Source organism: Schistocerca serialis, chromosome 10 (assembly GCF_023864345.2).
Source record: "Schistocerca serialis cubense isolate TAMUIC-IGC-003099 chromosome 10, iqSchSeri2.2, whole genome shotgun sequence".
Taxonomy (NCBI): Eukaryota; Metazoa; Arthropoda; class Insecta; order Orthoptera; family Acrididae; genus Schistocerca; species Schistocerca serialis.
In genome coordinates, this window is record NC_064647.1 from 174,229,919 (window position 1) to 174,246,858 (window position 16,940).

Sequence of the window (16,940 nt, forward strand, 5' to 3'; positions counted from 1 at the left end):
TAAGCACTTCATCCGTTACAGCACACTCCTGGGGCTGGGAAATGCGGCCACAATGGTCTGGTGGAACGAACTATCACAGGTGCAATGCATGGGTTCAGGCATTGACTTTTAAGAGGCAAAAACAGATTTACTTTACCCCTGGTAACATCAAGAGAAAGACGTTATAATCCAGAATCCGCATTAAACATCACGTTCCTTCATTACCAACTGGGCAGAGCCGGTTAACGTTGGGAAAAAGACATAGCGGAAGTCACGGTAAACAGAAATACAGTCACCAGTAAACTTACTTACATTAGAAAATTTTATTTTATTTGATAAACCGATAGCCATTTAAAGAAACAGGGCTCTTACTTTACTTGTACTTGATTGACTAGAGACGTTGAAAAATTTGGTGCTGGACTGTGATTAGAATTCGTATCTCCTCTATCGAGGATCTGAATCTCTCGGAACAGTATAGTTCAATCATTTCGTTCCTTTTCTCAAGACTGCAATCTTCTCTAGGTCTCCTCCAAAGGTAAGTATGTGGGTCCGAATCCTGGTCCACTACAAAAATATTCATAATTTCATTTAAAGCCCTATCACGTGCACACCGGCCTGTTAGTGAAAATTAACGTACATTTTTAATGTCTGTTCATGTGTTGCCAACAATCGCAATAGGTGTCGTTATTTCTGGTCAAACACGCACACATCTTACTATTGGTGAATATGCAACTGATACTCAAGCTATATTCATGAATACACGGTAGGTGTCCAGTTCGATTGTCCCTTAGGCACAAAAGTTTGTATCCTTATTTTAGATTCAAACACCTAGCAGCTGGTAAGAAAAACCGATACGAAACATTTGATTTTACTTAGTTAACAATCCGATTACGTGTTGTGTTCGTATCTGCGTCACAGAACATCACATCATGCACTTCATCTTTAAAAGCATGCACACTTTGTTACTTCAGAATAGAGGTATATCAGACATCTTTCGTGGTTAGTTAACAGGGACGAAAGGTTCTTGATAGAAGTCCCGGTTCATTACAAAAACTGTCGTCTTTTATTTTCATGTTTAGATTTTGTTACTGGTATTAGCAAAAATTTCGGTAATTCATGACTCTTCATGGCTATTCATCTATGTGATTAGATTAGATTACATTAGATTAATTCTTGTTTCATAGATCATGAATACGACATTTCGTAATGATGTGGAACGTGTCATTTTAATGAATGATTTCTTTACATACCATGATTCAATTTCTTTACAATTTTTTACTCTCTCTCTCTCTCTCTCTCTTACACACACACACACACACACACAAACACACACACACACACATACACACTCACACATTATTTTTTTTATTTGTTTGTTGTGATCGACTATCGGCGAGGCACGAAAACGTCTGTGAACGAGTTTCTTAGTTTTGAGTACACTTACGAAAGAAAAAAAACAAAACTATGAGAGTTACTGATTTATGATGCTTAGTTTGCAGTCAGTTCTGAGTATTATTAGTAGCTACTCTCCAGTCCCTAAACCTAGTAACAGAAATACGAATCAGACGCATTACGTATTCCAGACCGTATCAGCCGCGGCTTGGAGACACCAGCTATGGTCACTTCCCGGCCCGCTGTAACATCACATCGGTTCGTCTTCTTCCTGCTGGTATTGTAACTGAGATTTGTCAACAAGGCAATGTATGTTTGGCAACGCTGTGATCGACGAGTTACTTCCTGGTGTGCATAGAATTAAGCCTCAAAGTTCACTTGATGTTTCCTATCATTTCCATTGAATAATCTGAGTTATTATCGCTTGAGGTGTAACAAAAGATTGTAAATTTACGGTTTCCAGCCGAGGAAAGTCGTTGCACGTGGAAATCGCAACTAATCTCGTCCTTCAAATAGCGGTTTACGAGCTCTAGGCACTACTGGTCTCGTAAGAGGAAGCTAAGACACATACTTCTCCGCCAGCTCTGTGGTAACGTGCTGACCTGTAAAAAAGCGTCTGGTATGGTTCGCAGTTCTAGTCTCACTGAGTGTAGCGTTTTTATCCCTTCTGTGAAAGAGCTACAAGCAGTCAGATCAAACATCGCTACAGAAATCTTAAGAAAATACTTTCGGATCATGGTGAAAAACTTACAATGCTGCACAACAGGTAACGCCTCTTTCCGCTGCTGACAAGCAAATTTTGGGTTTCTAGGAATACATAACTTTATTTATGAAATGCCACATTTGCATACATCTTGAGTATGACACAACATACCAATTAAACACAGACCCACTCAAAATCTAAGTGAGTAGTATTTCACCATTCGTGACGATAGAGGCACGCTCGTGTACAGATACTCAGTTTTATTAAAACAGACTTTCGTCGTAAAGTTATCGTGGGTAGTGTTATTTCATTTTTTATAATACAATTCACAATTTTCATAAGGTTTCCTTTAATGTTGTTAAAACAATAGTAAACATGAGAGAGAAATTAATCATCAACGATATATGAGAATTCTCTTATGTTATCTATAACAGTCTGAAAATGCACATGCGGTTTACTGATTACATGCATGTAGAAAACTTGTTCTGAGTTAAAGCTGTCAAACAAGGTTTGAAGAAGAATAAAATGCCACGAACCAGACTACAGCTAATGTAGAAAATACTTTTCCGACGTATTTTGACACGATGCGCTCTCGCCATACATAATACAAAATGCATCTACTTTCTGGCTGTCTGTTAAACCTGAAATGAACAAAATGTAGCAGAAGTTAGCCCTTATTCCACATACGACTATTTTGGGTTGAGAAGTGAATTATGTTACAGGTTCCATCAGATTGATAACTTTAGCAGACAGGAGAATTGCGTCTTAGAGAATATAGCAGTGAATGTACTCGAACTCGAGACATCTTACAGGGTGTTTCAAAAATGACCGGTATATTTGAAACGGCAATAAAAACTAAACGAGCAGCGATAGAAATACACCGTTTCTTGCAATATGCTTGGGACAACGATACATTTTCAGGCAGACAAACTTTCGAAATTACAGTAGTTACAATTTTCAACAACAGATGGCGCTGCGGTCTGGGAAACTCTATAGTACGATATTTTCCACATATCCACCATGCGTAGCAATAATATGGCGTAGTCTCTGAATGAAATTACCCGAAACCTTTGACAACGTGTCTGGCGGAATGGCTTCACATGCAGATGAGATGTACTGCTTCAGCTGCTCAATTGTTTCTGGATTCTGGCGGTACACCTGGTCTTTCAAGTGTCCCCACAGAAAGAAGTCACAGGGGTTCATGTCTGGCGAATAGGGAGGCCAATCCACGCCGCCTCCTGTTTCGGATAGCCCAAAGCAATCACACGATCATCGAAATATTCATTCAGGAAATTAAAGACGTCGGCCGTGCGATGTGGCCGGACACCATCTTGCATAAACCACGAGGTGTTCGCAGTGTCGTCTAAGGCAGTTTGTATCGCCACAAATTCACGAAGAATGTCCAGATAGCGTGATGCAGTAATCGTTTCGGATCTGAAAAATGGGCCAATGATTCCTTTGGAAGAAATGGCGGCCCAGACCAGTACTTTTTGAGGATGCAGGGACGATGGGACTGCAACATGGGGCTTTTCGGTTCCCCATATGCGCCAGTTCTGTTTATTGACGAAGCCGTCCAGGTAAAAATAAGCTTCGTCAGTAAACCAAATGCTGCCCACATGCATATCGCCGTCATCAATCCTGTGCACTATATCGTTAGCGAAAGTCTCTCGTGCAGCAATGGTAGCGGCGTTGGGGGGTTGCCGCGTTTGAATTTTGTATGGATAGAGGTGTAAACTCTGGCGCGTGAGACGATAAGTGGACTTTGGCGTCATTTGGACCTCAGCTGCAACACGGCGAACGGAAACCCGAGGCCGCTGTTGGATCACCTGCTGCACTAGCTGCGCGTTGCCCTCTGTGGTTGCCGTACGCGGTCGCCCTACCTTTCCAGCACGTTCATCTGTCACGTTCCCAGTCCGCTGAAATTTTTCAAACAGATCCTTTATTGTATCGCTTTTCGGTCCTTTGGTTACATTAAACCTCCGTTGCAAACTTCGTCTTGTTGCAACAACACTGTGTTCTAGGCGGTGGAATTCCAACACCAGAAAAATCCTCTGTTCTAAGGAATAAACCATGTTGTCTACAGCACACTTGCACGTTGTGAACAGCACACGCTTACAGCAGAAAGACGACGTACAGAATGGCGCACCCACAGACTGCGTTGTCTTCTATACCTTTCACATCACTTGCAGCGCCATCTGTTGTTGAAAATTGTAACTACTGTAATTTCGAAAGTTTGTCCGCCTTAAAATGTACTGTTGTCCCAAGCATATTGCAACAAACGGTGTATTTCTATCGCTGCTCGTTTAGTTTTTATTGCCGTTTCAAATATACTGGTCATTTTTGAAACACCGTGTATCAACCGCCTACGATACTTAGCATTACGCTACTAGCTGACACGTAGCTGTAACAGCTCCAGAGGTCAACAACAAGTCCTCCAGAACTCCTGCATTCCACAGCACTGTGGGATAATGCATATGGCCAGGTCAATACTTATGAGAGACAAACAGTTATTCCTTTTCTTTTGCACTGTACGACGTTTTCAACAAACAGATAGCGCAATAGAGTAGCTCAAGTGGAAAGGAACACTTCCTATTGAAATTTCTGTGTGGGTGGCAGTTACGTGATTTTATTTCGGTGATTACAAAATAAAGTTGAATGTATGCACTGGGTAGCCGAGGCAGCTAGTTTATGGTGATTCGGTCAGCCAAGTAAATGAATTTACTGAAGATGCTGCAAATTGATACAGGGAGCCTGTGTGTCAGAATTCTCAGCCAGTGTGGCCCAACGGCGTTATGATAGAAAAATGAGCTGTTGGGCTGATGATAGGTTCATATATATATGTTTTGGGTTCGAATCCAACTTCGGTCAGTGATTTTACATACGGAGAGACAGATTCCATTTTCTTCTGGCTACACCAAGTGAAGAAGATACAATGGCATTGTGGTCTGAAATTCACGTTAAAAATGATAATCCTTCTCTACCAAGTAGACGTTAGGTTGAGCGACAATAAAGTCTGGAGTGGCGACATGTAGAAACTCTATCACCAGTAACCTTTCTTATACTAGTTATTTATTTCTAGTGACGAAACCAACGCTATGTAGGCTCACAGGACACTTATTCCATCTCTTATCTGAGCTTCTGTATGTCGATAAAATTGGTTCTGAACTGGGAATGAAACTCAGACGGCCCTTAACGCGGCAGTTGTTCCCTTCGTGACAATACAGCTCGGCTACAATTTGTTGTTTGTTCAAAACTGCAGATTCCCCAACATCTCCACATATTGCGCGTGAATGGGTTCGAATCCTGGCCCGGCACTAAAGATTTCATTATGTATTATCAAGCTCTACCATGAGAACACCTATCAGCTGGTGGGTAATAATTTCGGTGTTTAATGTATTTTCATTTATTGTCAACACTAACGATATCTGACGTTTTTGACTCCCAATGAGACACAGAACTATTTACGATATCACTGTAAGTTCAAGATGTTATTCCGAGCTGCTGGTGGAGAAAAAGTCGGTAGCTGACGTCTCCTTGTGTGTAGTCAACAACGATATGTGTGGAGCTATATTCCCAGTCAGCACTGAACTCTTCGTCATATTATTTTTAGTTCAAACATGCTCACATGTCGCTACTGGTGCTACAAACCCGTATTTAACGTTCGTTTTCTCTACAATAAAACAGTGATAGGTGCTGGGTTGGAGTCCTGGAAAGCAAAAAAATTAATATTTCGTCTCGTCATTTCAGTTAAAACATCTAGCTGCTGCCGAGAAAATGCGATATGTCACAGTTGATTGTGCTTCGATATCTATCTTATTAGGTTCTGGGTTCTAATCCCTGTCCAACACAAAGGTTTACCTCACGGCATTTCAAGTAAGTTACTTGTTAAGAAGCAACATTTAATATCTCTCGTAGTTCGTTAACAGGGACAATAGGTGCTGGGTAGGAATTCGCGTCCGTAAAATATGTTTGCGTTATGTATTTTAAAGTTGGTATTTGCTAATGTTACTGTCTAAAATCGAGTATAATGACTTTTCTGTAGACAAGAAATCTACTCTGTAGGAATCAGCATGGGTTTCGAAAAAGACGATAGTGTGAAACCCAGCTCGCGCTATTCGTCCACGAGACTCAGGGGGCCATAGACACGGGTTCCCAGGTAGATGCTGTGTTTCTTGACTTCCGCAAGGCATTCGATACAGTTCACCACAGTCGTTTAATGAAGAAAGTAAGAGCATATGGACTATCAGACCAATTGTGTGATTGGATTGAAGAATTCCTAGATAACAGAAGGCAGCATGTCATTCTCAATGGAGAGAAGTCTTCCGAAGTAAGAGTGATTTCGGGTGTGCCGCAGGGGAGTGTCGTAGGACCGTTGCTATTCACAATATTCATAAATGACATTGTGGATGACATCGGAAGTTCACTGAGGCTTTTTGCGGATGATACTGTAGTATATCGAGAGGTTGTAACAATGGAAAATTGTACACATGGTGCAGGGAATGGCAATTGAATCTCAATGTAGACAAGTGTAATGTGCCGCGAATACATTGAAAGAAAGTTCCTTTATCATTTAGCTACAATGTAGCAGGTAAGCTACTGGAAGTAGTTAATTCCATAATTTATATGGGAGTACGCATTAGGAGTGATTTAAAATGGAATGATCATATAAAATTGATCGTCGGTAAAGCAGATGACAATCTGCGATTCATTGGAAGAATCCTAAGGAAATGAAATCCGTAAACAAAGGAAGTAGGTTACAGTATGCTTGTTCGCCCACTGCTTGAATACTGCTCAGCAGTGTGGGATCCGTACCAGATAGGGTTGCTAGAAGAGATAGAGAAGATCCAACGGAGAGGAGCGCGCTTCGTTACAGGATGATTTACTAATCGCGAAAACGTTACGGAGATGACAGATAAACTCCAGGGGAAGACTCTGCAGGAGAGACGCTCAGTAGCTCGGTACGGGCTTTTGTTGAAGCTTCGAGAACATACCTTCACCGAGGAGTCAAGCAGTATTTTGCTCCCTCCTACGTATGTAGTAGGATAAAATGAGGATAAAATCAGAGAGATTAGAGCCGACACGGAGGCATACCGACAATCCTTCTTTCCACGAACAATACGAGACTGGAATAGAAGGGAGGACCGATATAGGTAGTCAAGGTACCCTCCGCCACACACCATCAGGTGGCTTCCGGAGTATGGATGTAGATGTAGATGTAGATGTAGATAGAAATGGAGAGACCAGAAATTTGTGACGCAACTTGACCCAAAGAAGCGACCACCAATTTAGTATCAGGAAGAAGCGTGGGGAGTAAAAGTCATAGAGGGAGACCATCAGATGAATACAGTTGGCAGATCCAGAAGGATGTAGATTGCAGTAGGTACTCGGAAATAAAGAGGCTCGCGCAGTGTCAACCTGATTTTTTTTAAAGATACGTATTCTCTTTCAACTGCTTAATTTGCTGTGTCTTTATGTTTTTGCCTTTCATCAATTAAATTCAATATCTCTTATGTTATCCAAGGATTTATACTAGACCTTGCGTTTTTTGATCCTCTGCTGTCTTCACTTCTTCGTCTCTTGAAGCTACCCATTCATCTTCTCGTCTTCTACTGTATTCCTTTCCGCTGATCTACTCTACCGTTGCCTAATGTCACTCTGAAACTCCAAGTAACCTCTGGTTCTTTCAACTTATCCAGGTACTCCGTCTTTAGGCGACAAGTGGACCATCGGGACCACCCGACTGCCGCGTCATCCTCAGTGAGGATGCAGATGGGAGGGGCATGTGGTCAGCACGCCTCTCTCCCAGTCGTTATGATCGTTTTCTTTGACCAGAGCTCCTCAATTGGCATCACGAGGCTGAGTGCACCCCGAAAAATGGCAACAGTCCATGGCGGCCCGGACGGTCACCCATCCAAGTGCCTGCCACGCCCGACAGCGCTTAACTTCGGTGATCTGGCGGCAACCATTGTATCCACTGCGGCAAGACCGTTGCCGTAAGTTATTCACGTGCCATGTCCTTGATTTCTTACTCTTTTCCAATTTCTTCAGTTTTCATCTGCAGTTCATAACCAGTAAATTGTGGTCAGAGAATCACATCTGCCCCTGGAAATGTCTTACAATTTAATTTTTTTTTTTTTCTAAATCTCTGTCTAACCATTATACAATCAGTCTGAAACCTCCCGGTGTCTCCAGGTCTCTACTACGTGTGCAACCTTCTAACACCAAGTATTATTAAATTACGCTCTGTGCAAAACTCTACCAGGCGGCTTCCTCTTTGATTCCTTTCCCCACAGTCCATGTTCGCCGACTATTTTTCCTTTCCTTCCTTTTCCTCCTATTGAGTTCAAGTCCCCCTTCACTATTAAATTTTCGTCCATCCCGATAGCTAAGTGGTAAAAAAAGAAAAAATTGGTCAGCTTTGACCGCTTGCCGTCCTACGGGCCCGGGTTCGATTCCCGGCTGGGTCGGAGATTTTCTCCGCTCAGGGGCAGGGTGTTGTGTTGTCTTTATCATTATTTTATCCCCATCCGGCGCGCAAATCGCCCAATGTGGCGCCGAATGTAGAAAGACCTGCACCAAAGCGGCCGGTCCTGCCCCGCAAGGGGCCTTCCGGCCATTGACGCCAAACGCTCATTTCCATTTCCATTAAATTTTCGTCTCCCTTAATTATTTTAATAATTTCTTCCATCTTCCCATTCATTTCTTCAATCTCTGTGCTAGTTGGCACATAAATTTGTACTACTGTGGTGGGTGTGGGCTTTGTGTCTATCTTGACCACAATAATGCGTTCAGTATGCTGTTCATAGTAGCTTATCCGCATTCCTATTTTATTGATTATTAAACCTACACCCGCATTACCCCTGTTTCATTTTGTATTTATAGCCCTGTATTCATCTGATCAGAAGTCCTCTTCCCGTGTGCGTGTGAAATCTTATGGGACTTAGCTGCTGAGGTCATCAGTCCTTAAGCGTACACACTACTTAGCCTTAGGGAGATCCGCCGGGATCATCCGCAGAGTACATGACTGCAGCGCCTCAGACCGCTCGGCTAATCCCTCCTCTTTCTCCTGCCCCGAACTTCACTAATTTCCACTATAGCTAACTTCAACAGATCCATTTTCCTTTTTAAATTTTCTAAGGTACCTGACATCCCACGCTCCTATCCGCAGAATGCCAGATGTGAAAGCATGCTTCTTTAAAATTTCCAGAAAGTAAAAAAAAAAAAAAGAGAGAGAAAGAAAAGGAAAAGGAAAGGAAACATTGTTATAATGCCTATTGTGTCTGTGAAAAGCTGAGTCACTTACTTGATAATACTCATACAAAATAAGCGTAGTTATCTATATTTTATATTTAGTAACTAAGATATTTTCAGTCACAAAAAATATTTACGATGTTATGCTCCTAAAGTTTTGAAAATGTTACAGAGTATGATGGGTGTCTATGTCAAGATTCTCCAGCGTCATAATATTCTGGATATACCATACGGCTCCAAGGTTTATGGCAAGGAGAACTTGAATGGAACACGTTTTATTCCACTATCAAATAAATATATCAATGTACACAAATGAGCAGATTTGCAGAAAGATGTAAAAATATGTACACTAATTTTGAATCTTTTCTCTAGATAGACAGGGTGCCTCAGCGCTTTCAGGTCAAATTGAAACAGGTGGAAATGGGTCCACAACCGATTATACTGTGTTAGGGAACCAATGTTCGGAAACGAATATTTATTGTGTTATGGACGTACACAGCGTACATCACAAAACAGAAAATGAGCTCACAGTAACTGCTCAAAAGGGACGACAGCCTAAAATTTAAAAAAAGTGGAATGTATTGATGAAATATATTGACTACGTTTTTAGATGCGTGCAGTGTTCAACAGCTGTGCACTACTGCCCATTCATAGAAACTGCCTGGCCCATTGAAGAAAACCAGTCGCCATCATTGGGGTGATGCCACATGTTTTTAGTTTTCAAATATTTCTCTCTGGCTCCCCAGTGAAATGTAAGAGATAAGGTTCAAGTTACACTGGAAATAGAATATTTATTACAACATCCGAGGAGTTTATCACACATTTACCTTAGGTGGCCCTTTACCAGTAGCCTTCCTATACTCCGTGCACTAGGACTGTTGCTATGTTTAAAAATATCGGATATCCAAGAGTCTATGTTTAAAATAATATTATTATCGGCCTTCGATGTATCGAGAAGAAATATTGATATATCAACGAAAAAAATATCGGCGCACGGGCCTTTAAAAATATCTGCTATACATTGTAAATATACTGCCAGTTTTAGAGCTGTATATTTAAGCATTGATTTAATGTTAGATATTCTGTACATGACACTTCTTCAATTACAGCCCACATGTCCTGTGGATACACGTTACGTGTCTTTAATGCGGTGGTTTCCATTGCCTTCTGCATCCTCATGTCGTTGATCATTGCTGATTCTTCCGCCTTTAGGGGCAATTTCCCACCCCTAGGACAAGAGACTGCCAAGGGGGAGGTTACCATGAGAAAAAAGATCGAATAATCAACGAAAGGATAACGTTCTACGAGTCGGGGCGTGGAATGTCAGAAGCTTGAACGTGGCAGGGAAACTAGAAAATCTGAAAAGGGAAATGCCAAGGCTCAATTTAGATATAGTAGGGGTCAGTGAAGTGAAGTGGAAGGAAGACAAGGATTTCTGGTCAGATGAGTATCGGGTAATATCAACAGCAGCAGAAAATGGTATAACAGGTGTAGGATTCGTTATGAATAGGAAGGTAGGGCAGAAGGTGTGTTACTGAGAACAGTTCAGTGACCGGGTTGTTCTAATCAGAATCGACAGGAGACCAACACCGACAACGATAGTTCAGGTATACATGCCGACGTCGCAAGCTGAAGATGAACAGATAGAGAAAGTGTATGAGGATATTGAAAGGGTAATGCAGTATGTAAAGGGGGACGAAAATCTAATAGTCATGGGCGACTGGAATGCAGTTGTAGGGGAAGGAGTAGAAGAAAACGTTACAGGAGAATATGGGCTTGGGACAAGGAATGAAAGAGGAGAAAGACTAATTGAGTTCTGTAACAAGTTTCAGCTAGTAATAGCGAATACCCTGTTCAAGAATCACAAGAGGAGGAGGTATACTTGGAAAAGGCCGGGAGATACGGGAAGATTTCAATTAGATTACATCATGGTCAGATAGAGATTCCGAAATCAGATACTGGATTGTAAGGCGTACCCAGGAGCAGATATAGACTCAGACCACAATATAGTAGTGATGAAGAGTAGGCTGAAGTTCAAGACATTAGACAGGAAGAATCAATACGCAAAGAAGTGGGATACGGAAGTACTAAGGAATGAAGAGATACGTTTGAAGTTCTCTAACGCTATAGATACAGCAATAAGGAATAGCGCAGTAGGCAGTACAGTTGAAGAGGAATGGACATCTAACAAGGGCCATCACAGAAGTTGGGAAGGAAAACATAGGTACAAAGAAGGTAGCTGCGAAGAAACCATGGGTAACAGAAGAAATACTTCAGTTGATTGATGAAAGGAGGAAGTACAAACATGTTTCGGGAAAATCAGGAATACAGAAATGCAAGTCGCTGAGGAATGAAACAAATAGGAAGTGCAGGGAAGCTAAGACGAAATGGCTGCAGGAAAAATGTGAAGACATCGAAAAAGATATGATTGTCGGAAGGACAGACTCAGCATACAGGAAAGTCAGAACAACCTTTGGTGACATTAAAAGCAACGGTGGTAACATTAAGAGTGCAACGGGAATTCCACTGTTAAATGCAGAGGAGAGAGCAGATAGGTGGAAAGAATACATTGAAAGCCTCTATGAGGGTGAAGATTTGTCTGATGTGATAGAAGAAGAAACAGGAGTCGATTTAGAAGAGAGGGGATCCAGTATTAGAATCGGAATTTAAAAGAGCTTTGGAGGACTTACGGTCAAATAAGGCAGAAGGGATAGATAACATTCCATCAGAATTTCTAAAATCATTGGGGGAAGTGGCAACAAAACGACTATTCACGATGATCTGTAGAATATATGAGTCTGGCGATATACCATCTGACTTTCGGAAAAGCATCATCCACACAATTCCGAAGACGGCAAGAGCTGACAAGTGCGAGAATTATCGCACAATCAGCTTAATAGCTCATGCATCGAAGCTGCTTACAAGAATAATATACAGAAGAATGGAAAAGAAAATTGAGATTGCGCTAGGTGAAGATCAGTTTGGCTTTAGGAAAAGCAAAGGGACGAGAGAGGCAATTCTGACGTTACGGCTAATAATGGAAGCAAGGCTAAAGAAAAATCAAGACAGAGGACGACCGAAGAAAGGCAGAAATACTGAATTCAGTGTTCCGAAACTGTTTCACTGCGGAAAATCGTAACACGGTCCCTGACTTCAGCCGTCGCACGGACGCCAAAATGGAAAATATTGAAATAAACGATATCGGAATTGAAAAACAACTGCTATCACTTAGTAGCGGAAAAGCACCCGGACCAGACGAGATACCCTTAAGATTCTACAGTGATTATGCTAAAGAACTTGCCCCCTTTCTATCAGCAATTTATCGTAGATCGCTGGAAGAACGTAAAGTACCTAGCGACTGGAAGAAAGCGCAGGTCGTTCCCATTTTCAAGAAGGGTCATAAATCAGATGCGAATAATTATAGGCCTATTTCGCTTACGTCAATCTGTTGTAGAATAATGGAACATGTTTTGTGTTCTCGTATTATGACGTTCTTAGATAATACAAATCTCCTTCATCATAACCAACATGGATCCCGCAAACAGAGATCATGTGAAACTCAGCTCGCCCTATTTGCCCAAGAAATTCACAGTGCCGTAGACACTGGCGAGCAGATTGATGCCGTATTCCTGGACTTCAGGAAGGCATTTGATACGGTTCCGCACTTACGTTTAGTGAAAAAAATACGAGCTTACGGAATATCGGACCAGGTTTGTGATTGGATTCAGGATTTCCTAGAAGAAAGAACACAACATGTCATTCTTAACGGTTCAAAATCTGCAGATGTAGAGGTAATTTCGGGAGTACCGCAGGGAAGCGTGATAGGACGTTTATTGTTTACAATATACATAAATGACTTAGTTGACAACATCGGTAGCTCCGTGAGGCTATTTGCAGATGACACGGTTGTCTACAAGAAAGTAGCAACATCAGAAGACTCGTACGTACTCCAGGAGGACCTGCAGAGGATTAATGCATGGTGCGACAGCTGGCAGCTTTCCCTAAACGTAGATAAATGTAATATAATGCGCATACATGGGGGCAGAAATCCATTCCAGTACGATTATGCCATAGGTGGTAAATCATTGGAAGCGGTAACGACCGTAAAATACTTAGGAGTTACTATCCGGAGCGATCTGAAGTGGAATGATCACATAAAACAAATAGTGGGAAAAGCAGGCGCCAGGTTGAGATTCATAGGAAGAATTCTAAGAAAATGTGACTCATCGACGAAAGAAGTAGCTTACAAAACGCTTGTTCGTCCGATTCTTGAGTATTGCTCATCAGTATGGGACCCTTACCAGGTTGGATTAATAGAAGAGATAGACATGATCCAGCGAAAAGCAGCGCGATTCGTCATGGGGACATTTAGTCAGCGCGAGAGCGTTACGGAGATGCTGAACAAGCTCCAGTGGCGGACACTTCAAGAAAGGCGTTACGCAATACGGAGAGGTTTATTATCGAAATTACGAGAGAGCACATTCCGGGAAGAGATGGGCAACATATTACTACCGCCCACATATATCTCGCGTAATGATCACAACGAAAAGATCCGAGAAATTAGAGCAAATACGGAGACTTACAAGCAGTCGTTCTTCCCACGCACAATTCGTGAATGGAACAGGGAAGGGGGGATCAGATAGTGGTACAATAAGTACCCTCCGCCGCACACCGTAAGGTGGCTCGCGGAGTATAGATGTAGATGTAGATGTAGATGAGATGAAGAGGTTAGCACAGGAAAGGAATTCGTGTCGGGCCGCATCAAACCAGTCAGTAGACTGATGACCAAAAAAAAAAATTCTGTACATCAATAAGCTAGTAGCCTGCTTATCCCCCTTAGAGCAAGAACGGTTGGCGATAACCACTTTAAACAATCCTGTTGGGAGAACATCCGCAACTGAGCCTTATAGCAGAGGTTGAAAATGCCTTTTCAGTTGTAAATTTCTTTATTTTCACACGACCGGTTTCGGACTGTTATAGGCCCATCTTCAGGTATCGCTGTTGTGCTGTGGTCTCCGAGCGCTGAAGCGGTATTTTCAACGTCTGCAATAATCACTTTGCTGACAACGGTAACTGCATCTATGTGGCACGATAAAGGTGTGCGGTGGGGCCGTCGGTCGGTTTCGCCACATATCGGATTTGTCATGTCAACTTCCCTGTTTTTACATTTCTGCCAATACCAGGACCCAGTAGCTGTAGTGCAAAAATTGCGTATTGAAGTTAAATCTTGCCTCCGATTACGTCAGCATTCCCCTCACACGACTTCGCCCGCAGCGAATACCAGTCTTGTCATTTAGGTTTTTGTTCGCCATTTACTTACAGCAACTGTTTCTGAAGCATGCCGATGTGAAGAAATAGCACACTAGTTGCGTCAAAAATTATTATTTATCGCAACTGGTATGCTATTTCTTTACATCGGAAATCTTATTATTCCATTCACGCAGCCACCTCCCAGCGCAACCGGACTTTGTGCCCCTTATACAGGGTGTCCGAAAAGTCTTTCCGTGATTACATAAATTGATAACTCAGGCTAGAAATAAGATACAAATATGAAACTGGTGTCTAATTGTTTACAAACTATCGAAGTTTTTTTCACACATCAGTAAACTTCCACATGAGCACCCTTGGTAGCACGTAGCACATCTAGGCGATATTCAATTTCCGTCCACACATTAACCAACATCACTGGAGGGATCGATTCAACGACTTATCCGTTGCCGCGGGGTTTCAAGATCTGGTACACGTGTTCGGTAGACCTCCTCCTTGACATAACCCGATAAAAAGAAGTTCAAATGATTCAAATTGCTCTGACCACTATGGGACTTAACATCTGAGGTCAGCAGTCCCCTAGAACTTAGAACTACTTAAACCTAACTAACCTAAGGACATCACACACATCATGCCCGAGGCAGGATTCGAAACTGCGACCCTAGTGGTCGCGTGGTTCCAGACTGAAGCGCCTAGAACCGTTCGGCTACAACGGCCGGCTAAAAAGAAGTCTAATGGGGTTATGTCAGGAGAGCGTGGAGGCTAAACCGTTGGCCCATCACGACCAATCCATCGCCCAGGAAAGGTCATATCGAGATTGGCACGGACGTCCAAACCCCAATGAGGCGGTGCACCGTCTTGCTGAAACAAGACATCGGGGTGATACTGAAGCAGCTGAGGAACAGCATACAGTTGCAACATGTCCAGATACACTGCAGATGTGATGGTAGCCTCAGCGAAGAAGAATGGCCCGATAATTCGATCGTGCAATAGCGCGCACCAAACATTCACGTTTGGACTGCCTCTGGTGCACTCCATGACCTCGCCAGGGGGTTGTTAACCGCAAATGCGAACATTATGGCGATTCACTACTCCACTGACAAAAAAGGTCGCTTCGTCGGAAAAGGCAATTCGTCTGAGACAACCGTCATCGTTCTAAATACGTGATAGCAATTCGACCGCAAAGTCATATCGACGTGTACTGTCATTGGGCAACAACGGAAGTGGAAGTTTACTGATGTGTGAAAAAAACTTTGATAGTTTGTAGTCCGCAGCTCGTGGTCGTGCGGTAGCGTTCTCGCTTCCCGCGCCCAGGCTCCCGGGTTCGATTCCCGGCGGGGTCAGGGATTTTCTCTGCCTCGTGGTGACTGGGTGTTGTGTGATGTCCTTAGGTTAGTTAGGTTTGAGTAGTTCTAAGTTCTAGGGGACTGATGACCATAGATGTTAAGTCCCATAGTGCTCAGAGCCATTTGAACCTTTTTCTATAGTGTGTAAACTATTAGACACCAGTTTCATATTTGTATCTTACTTCTACCCTGAATTATCAATTTATGTAATCAGGGAAAGACTTTTTGGACACCCTGTATTTGCTTCAGACAGTCAAAGAGGAAGATTGGACTTGATGAAAGCTCAAAAAGTAGCAGGACACCTTCACATAGTGAGAGAAAAATTATGTTCTACGATAATTTCTAAAGAAAAATTTCAAAAATTTATCGGAAATTGTGAAAAAATATAATGGAAAATAGAAATATCGGCATACGATATTTCCATGTTGATATCGATACATAGCTTTATCGCGGGGAGCAATATCGATACACATTGATATCTCTATACAACGATATCGATATATTTTGTCGACAGCCCTAACGAGCACACAGCAGTTGTGTAGCTTGAAACTTCCTGGCAGATTAAAACTGTGTGCCGGACCGAGACTCGAACTCGGGACCTTTGCCTTTCCCGGGCAAGTGCTCTACCAACTGAGCTACCCAAGCACGACTCACGCCCCGTCCTCACAACTTTACTTCTGCCAGTACCTCGTCTCCTACCTTCCAAACTTTACAGAAGCTCTCCTGCGAAACTTGCAGAACTAGCACTCCCGAAAGAAAGGATATTGCGGAGACATGGCTTAGCCACAGCCTAGGGGATGTTTCCAGTTGTGTAGGTTAAAAGCAGAGACCAAGTCTCCAATTTTCAGAAAAAAAGCTGAATGACCGGAAAATATGGCGCTAACAGTACGCAATGGCACCTTAGGAAGCTCTGAATAACGTGCGAGAGCCTCTTTATGTGGGCTCAACCACTTAGGTTGAAACTGCGAGGATCACACGTCAGTCAAAGCGTAAGTTTGAAA

At 42.5% G+C, this 16,940-nt stretch overlaps 1 non-coding gene across 1 annotated transcript; it reads right to left on the minus strand.

The window, feature by feature from the left end:
• Window positions 1-16,510: 16,510 nt before the first annotated feature.
• Trnas-gga (transfer RNA serine (anticodon GGA)) lies at window positions 16,511-16,585 on the minus strand. Its single transcript has one exon. It is a non-coding gene; the product is annotated as a tRNA-Ser (tRNA).
• Between the last annotated feature and the right edge of the window lie 355 nt (window positions 16,586-16,940).